Source organism: Varroa destructor, unplaced genomic scaffold (genome assembly GCF_002443255.2).
Source record: "Varroa destructor unplaced genomic scaffold, Vdes_3.0 BEIS01000001.1, whole genome shotgun sequence".
Lineage (NCBI taxonomy): Eukaryota > Metazoa > Arthropoda > Arachnida > Mesostigmata > Varroidae > Varroa > Varroa destructor.
The window spans coordinates 47,895,618-47,902,966 of NW_019211454.1; positions in this window are offsets into that span (position 1 = coordinate 47,895,618).

The following is a 7,349-nucleotide window of genomic DNA, read 5'->3' on the forward strand; positions in this document are numbered from 1 at the left end:
AGACATGCCCGAGTACGCTAAAGGGACAACGCATGAATGGACGCAGCGCCGACACCATACAGCTGGGGTTGGAGGTTTTTGGCGAAGCTTTAGGGGAACAAATTTGGGGGGTACAGAACAGCCTCCGGAGCACAGCACAACTCTTACCCGCAGCTCCGTTCGCACGATGATCCCAGTGAAGCGCTACCACTAGCCACTGCCAGCCTAAGCAAGTAAACATCCTCTCGATAGTAAATTACAATTAGGATGGCATCTCCTTAAGTCGCATTCGTGAGCCAGACAGCCACGCTGGCCAACGAGTCTGTCCTCCGCCGTACTGAATGAGCCAGCTCAAACCGAAGAAGCAATGACCCGTTCATATTGTCTGCCAATACATTGTGCGCGCATCTGAGTTCTCTGCGCCTTACCACTGCTAGCCACGTTTGCTGCTGCTGCTGCTGCCAGTGCTGTTGTTGTAGCAGCATTCGGTGTGCAGCAGTGCAAACCCACCTGGATGCACCGTCTCGCCCCTTCTATCCCGTCCCGTTTGACCCCTGACAGGGAAGTGTAATTCACCTAGTTTCTACCCCTTATTTCAGCCACCCCAGTGGTTCGCGCGGCGTCCCGCAATACACTAGGTTTGCTTACTGTTGCTGCTAGTCTAGAACGGTACCAACCGCCGCAGTGGCCATTAGCTGACTGCGAGTACTCAACGCTGCTAACGGCATTCATGTGGGTCGAACTAACCGATATATCTATATGTAGGTGCATATGGTCTGTATTTATGCATTTGTCTGTCTGTAGCGTTCGATTCAAGGTAGGTCTACCCTGTATCATTTATCCTCTCGCTACTCATTTAATACAATGAAAGAATATCTGCTTCTAATATTTACAACACGACATTCTCGTAACCCCCAACGACTGCCTCCAATGACTGCTTCGTTACACGGACTCGTTACCTTCGTTGACGCCCCTCCCGCCATTGGCTCATTGCTATTTATTGGCCTGCGTATGCAATACACAAGACTTCTGCATTATGTACACACGTCCACGATACCATATGCCTTTACTCATTAATAATATTCGTCATACGTATAACTACATTTGCATTAGAATAAGACTAGGTTTAATAACAATAATAATAATATAAATGGTTGATTCTAAGTAACATATTATCATAAACAAAGATGATTAGTTGCTTACGTCGCCGGTCTGTGTGTGCATGAGCGTGTTGTATTAGAAATAGCTCTGGTCACATTGGAAGCACATTGGCCCTACGATAGAGGCCCTAGCTGTTTTGGCGCGCGCCTCTCTGCCCTTCATGATGGCGTAGCAACCAATCACGTGCAGGGTAACTTCGCAACGGCTAGTGGGGCCCTTTCGCTCGGCGCAGGCAAGAGCGCCAGAATGGCTCGATCCCGAAGCCCTGCCCATTGGGTACGTCTTTCTATGCACAGAAACGCGATACGCTGGTCGGTCCATCGCCATTTCAACTAACAATTTTGGGTTGAGCTAAGGCTTTAGCAAACGAACACCGAACGAGTGCGTCTTCTTGGAGAAGCGTTTTCTGCTGTTGCTGTTTGACTGGCTGTTGGTATCGATGCCAGGCGGGCTTTCCAATCTACAACGCCACGTTAGGCGCAGTAAACGGCCCTCGCTTAGCCCCCAGATCGTTGCTGCTTGTTGGGAAAACGAAGAACGCCTGGGAATAACAGCGGGGCTTACGGCCGCTCTAGTAACGACTACAGAATACAGCGTTTACTCTTCCACCACCTTCAGTTTACTCCGCTCCTCCCCCGTTTCTGGGTGGCAACGCGAGCGGCAGGCGGCAAGCGCTGCGAAACGAGACCTTCTGCTTTGAACGTTGCTGCAGCCAGTGGTAGTAGGCGGTTGTAGTAATAGTAGTAGCTAGCAGACCTGCCACTTGCCATACGGCGTTCTCTGCAGCATGACGCTTAGGCTGCCTCTGGATACGTGCTTTGGGGTCATGCGTCAGAACAGGCGCCGCCCTCGGCCTCAGAAATCATCCGAACTCGGGCCCTCTGCCACATCTGCACGGGCGGGCAGACGGGCTGGTAGGAAGACAGACGGCCGACGCTCACACACCCAGGCGCTCACATGGTCAAGTCCAGGAGCCTAACGAGGAAGCGGTAGGCGGTGAGAGAGAAGCAGGCGGAGAGGCAACCAGGGGGTTGATAGCGCACGCTCAAAGAAGAAGAAGGAGGAGGAGGAGGAGGAGGAGCCGAGCGTCGCCATACAAGGGCCCGATATGGAGCCCAGACAAAAATATCGTGCGTATGTGCACCATCCAATAAGAGGCCGGGATAAACGTGGTCTTCCTTGCAAGCGACCGTGCTTGCTTTTGCACTGCGTTACAGCAGGAGCGAGGCTAACTAATAAGCTACTTCGCATCTTTATCCCGACTTCAAATAGATCACAACAACGAGAGAGCTGTTTTTGGAGAATTTATATGATGTGCTTCCGCAGAAATTTTACTGAAGCTAGAACACTTTCTTAGCGTAATCGCAAATGCATTGTTTATAAGACCTATCAAAGACGATACCTGCTGCTCCGGCTGACCTCAGTCTTCGTGCGTAGCACATTGTGCATGTATACGAATATGTCCACACAAATGTTCCACGAACGGCTGTGCGGAGCATAGCGACTGTTACGCAGAACATTTCCGAGACGAGAAATATGTGCGGGGGGGGGGGCTTTACGTCCTTTTTTGGTATAGAGGATTTGATCCTTTGGGAGGGTCCTTGCTTGGGGGGCCATAATGCAGTCGGCGTCATAATGGCACGACTGCTCAACGACGAATATCGTCCTAATTATGTGCTGATAAATCGTATGTACATGAACATAAATAATTAATGAAATTACACCCACCCATATGTTTCCAGACAATCATGGCGTGCTATACTTATTGGCGCTTGGTTTCGTAATTGGAAAACTGATAACTAATTAAAAATTCAGTTAGTTCGTGTTCCCGAGAAAATTGTTATAATATAAGCAACAAATGTTTTAAGGGGCAGATTAGCTGACATTTTGTGCAACAGGAATTAAGGTGTCGTAATGCTTTGCACCACGAGACTGTATAAGGGTGGATTTTTCTTACTGAGCGAATTGTAGCATTCCGTTTATAAAAAAAGAAATCGATGCTTCTGTTTGATCGCTGTTATCACCCTACTCGTATCGCTCCGCTACCTTACAGCGGGCGAAATTCCGACAGATTTTCATAGCGCCCCTTTTATCTGTAACTGTAACTTGACTTCCGTGGACAACTACAGATCGCAACAGATGCCTAATTCGGCAGAAGTTTACGTCGCGGGATAGAATACTGTGCTTTCCATTACCGGTTCTCCCTCGAGTTTCCGTCTTGCAATGATACGGACAAGTGATACAAACTATATGTCCAGTTTCGGGCACGCAAAAAATCCTAGTGCTGAGAAACTATCAGGCAAAGTATAATGAAACATTTTTGCTCTTTTTCTCTCTCTCTCTCTCTCTCTCTCTCTCTCTCTCTCTCTCTGTCTACATTTCGACGTAGACATTCCCTATGGTGAGCATCAGCTCAGTAAAGATGCCTGTGCGTATGACGGGGATTAATACTGTTCAGCCAGTTTCTTTTCATTCACAGTGTCTCGTTGCCGGCTTGCCATGTCCGGTAAGCACGAAAACGCACGCCAGCGGCATATTTAGATTTAGGTGTCCTCTGTGGGTGGGCGGATGAAGGCTCGTCGAGACAGTTTAGCAGCGGGACCAAACCTCAGCAGCGGGATAGTGACAGCAGTGTCATACATACAATCACTAATCACCCCACCAACCCTCGTCCACCACCCACCTCTTCGCTCTGGATAGCTTCGCCCTATCCATTCATCGTGTCGCAAAAATCTATCGATGTCTGCTAGTCAGTCGTCGTCTCGATGGTTGCCTGGCAAGCACCGATGGCAGGGTGCTGTGCAGTGACCACTCGGCCCGACAAACGGAGATAGACAGCAAGGTGGACATTGTCCCAAAAAGAGCGGAGCACAGAAGTCAAAGGGGAGGGCGCAAAGAGAACGTGATGGACAGAAACAACGAACGAAATCCTTCAAATGCTCCATCCCATACTATTGAGTATCAGTCGATTCGGCTTCAATGGTATTCAGGTCAGGAATGCCTTGTAGACATGCACATATGAGAGTTCGCGACGGACGGGAAGCGGGACGAGAAAACTTGTGTGCATAGAAATGTACCTGTGTTAACTGCAGGATGAAGGATGTGTATTATCGGTGTCATCGACGAGTTGATTACTTGCAGACACATACTCTGCTCAAGACGCGCTGAATAGCTTGGATATGCAACAGGTTGTCACTAGGATGTCATTTTCTCATTCACTATTCTCAAGGGATCATCATGAAGGCAATATGAAAGGCGTGCCATTTGGACCCTAGGTCTGTGTTCCCGATGCATCATGCGACTTTATCTGCAGATAAGTATTTTTGCACCATTGAAATTGTTTATGAATGATCACCCCGGTTTTAATATGAAACCTTTTTACTACAACGCAAATACTTAGGTCTTACAAATTCGTGTTGTTCGAACATCTACTGTGCGCTATATATATATCTCTGAATGTATGTAGCATGACGCACGCTCATATATGGTGACTGATGCATTCGCCCGATGTTACAGCTGTGAAAGACGTTTGTATGTCGTATGTATGTATCTATCTATGTATGTGTGTATGTATGGCACTGTTTTCACGATATTTTATGGAGTCCTAGGGCTTTCAGGGTGGCAAGTGGACACGGCACGGGCCAAGCAAACAGGTCGGCTTGGTGGAACATCATTGAAAGCCACTAAGAATCTCTAGTGTCACTATTTCCAGTGGTGCTGTTACTGCGGGCAGCGTCAATAGTACCGCCGAAACTCATGCGCAGGTCACAGTCCCCGGCTGACTGTGAACTACGCTCTGGCCGTCTTTCAAGCCCAGGCTTTAACTTAGCAAAGATCGGGTTCCCAATTCGAACTTTGCTGCTTTCTTCAAGACCCGGCCATTGCTGAGTATTGTGTTGCAATCTGTAGGTACCTGGATATGTGTGTATGTGTACTGCATTCCTACACCTGCCATAAAATCCCCATAAACCTATCCATTCGTCCATTCTCTCGTCGAGTCGGTTTCTTATTTTTCGCTTTCGATTTTTTCCCCGCTGCACCTAAATGGCGTAGCGATCGTATGATTCGGATTAGAGCGTACGAAGTCAGTAAAATAACGACGCAATCCAGTGGACATAAACTCACTAGAATTTCTATACTAAATTCGAAATAATACCTCATTGGCTGGGTCGCTGGCTTTTTGTCAACTGCTTTCTAGATCGTTGGCCTGTGCCAGCATAAATAAACAGTGGCTAAATCTATCGTTATCCATTGTGGGTCGACCAACTCTAAGTACTGGTTGTTCACTTTAAACAGAGACTAATTAAGTTCTCTATTGTTACCGAACTTCTGTTTTTATCGATTGCATGCTAGGACGTTATTTTCCTTATGAAGGGGAGAGGACACCGGGCACAAAACAACTTCGTGAAGATTCGTGTCTTATCATCCATTGCGTGTGTTTGTTTGTCAAATGCATTAAGCCTATTTCTTGTTTCTTTATCAAGCCGCTACTGTAATATCAAACACTAAGAAGTGCGTGCCAATAGTTGTACTTACCAATGCATGGTGGGGCAAAGTATTTACGTATGCCATCTAGGAGAGAAGCAATAAAAGCCAATGTACAACACTGATAGGTAAAAGTAGCACTATAAGATATTAAACACGCACTCGTACACACACACATATATATATATATATATATGTATATATATAGGTACGTGCAGGCCAAATTTCGACTGTAATGAGGCTCAGCAAGAGAAACGGAATGGCAAGCTTTTTTATGAATCAATTCAATGCGCAGGGGCATCCATCGGGTACTTTGCTAAGGTACAATATTTTATTTAGAGCAAGAGTCTGAGTTACATAAAAAATATATTTGCATTTAGCATTAACATTACGATGCTCTCGAAAAGGGAAAACTTAACAGTGTCAAGTAGGCTTAGCAAAGTGTGGCTATGTGTCAGAGGATTAATGCAGACTCAGAGACAACGTATAGAAGAGAAGGGTTTGAAAAGAAAATGCAGTCGCTGTAGACATCAGTCTCAATAACAAAGCAGAGCTTTTAAAAACTTTGTTTTTAAACTTGAAAAACTTCATTTAAGCTAATCCATGTTTTGTGTTTGGTAAGATTTTACTCGGCCAGTTTGTTCTAATAGCGAAAATTTGAATTTGCAACCTTATTGATATCGCAACGCGAGACTAGCAAATGGATCATCTTCTGGTCCGTTTTCTAGTAACGTTTGTCACTTATCGAGTGCCGTGTACGATGCTGTTGAAGAAGTCAAGCGGGTACCTTCGGTCGCGTAAGTTCTACATTAGAACCATCGTTGTTACGAGCATTTATTGTTTATCTCTCTCCCTTTTGATAAAAGCACGTTCAAACTCGGTTTTGTCTCGTTCGACGGTTTCTGAAATAAATAAAAATTAATGTATGTTTACGAGTTCGTATCGCATTTTGTATCAATAGAACCAAGCAGACGCAAAGCATTATCACACGCTTACAAAAAGCCGCAGCAGCAACACTGAACATGACCTTGACGGACATCACTGCTACGAAGTACACGTGTACCCCAGGCCAAATCCGCCAAGATATAAGTAAAACATGGTACTATTATAGACAGAGCTATGCTAAACGTATAATCACAAGCTAGATTAGTTGAGTCACACCATGTTCTTGATCATCAGTCTCATGAAAAGGTATATTAGGAGCTACTCGACGGAAGGAGGCCAGCGCGCCGGATTTGCATAACAAATTGCTTGACAAATCTTTTTCATTGCAGAGAAAGCAGGAAGACAAGATGTTTGAAAAAATTATTCATATCGCAGAGAGGAAGGGTTTGTGACGAACGTACACTTGAGAATTTACGAGTATTAACGAAAGCCAACCATTCATCTCTGCTTTCCGACAACAGGTACAGACTGTCAATGATATGTCAAATTTCTGCCTCATTAGGAAAATACCCTGTCTCGTGCCTTGAAGATTGACGAAACACAACTTTTCCGATGTTTTATTCTGAGATGATAACTAAGAAGGTGTCTTATCGTCAGTAAATATCACTAAAATGCGTTTCACAGTGTTCTTAAAGTAATAATTTTAGAAAATATGACAAAAAAGGTATAGCGGAAGGACAACCTTTTCAAGTGACAATGGTTTCACTCATTGCACTGTTTAGCCTTTCTTGATTGGTCTGGAACTTCCAGTTTTATCTTTGAAAACCTACGTTTGCCAT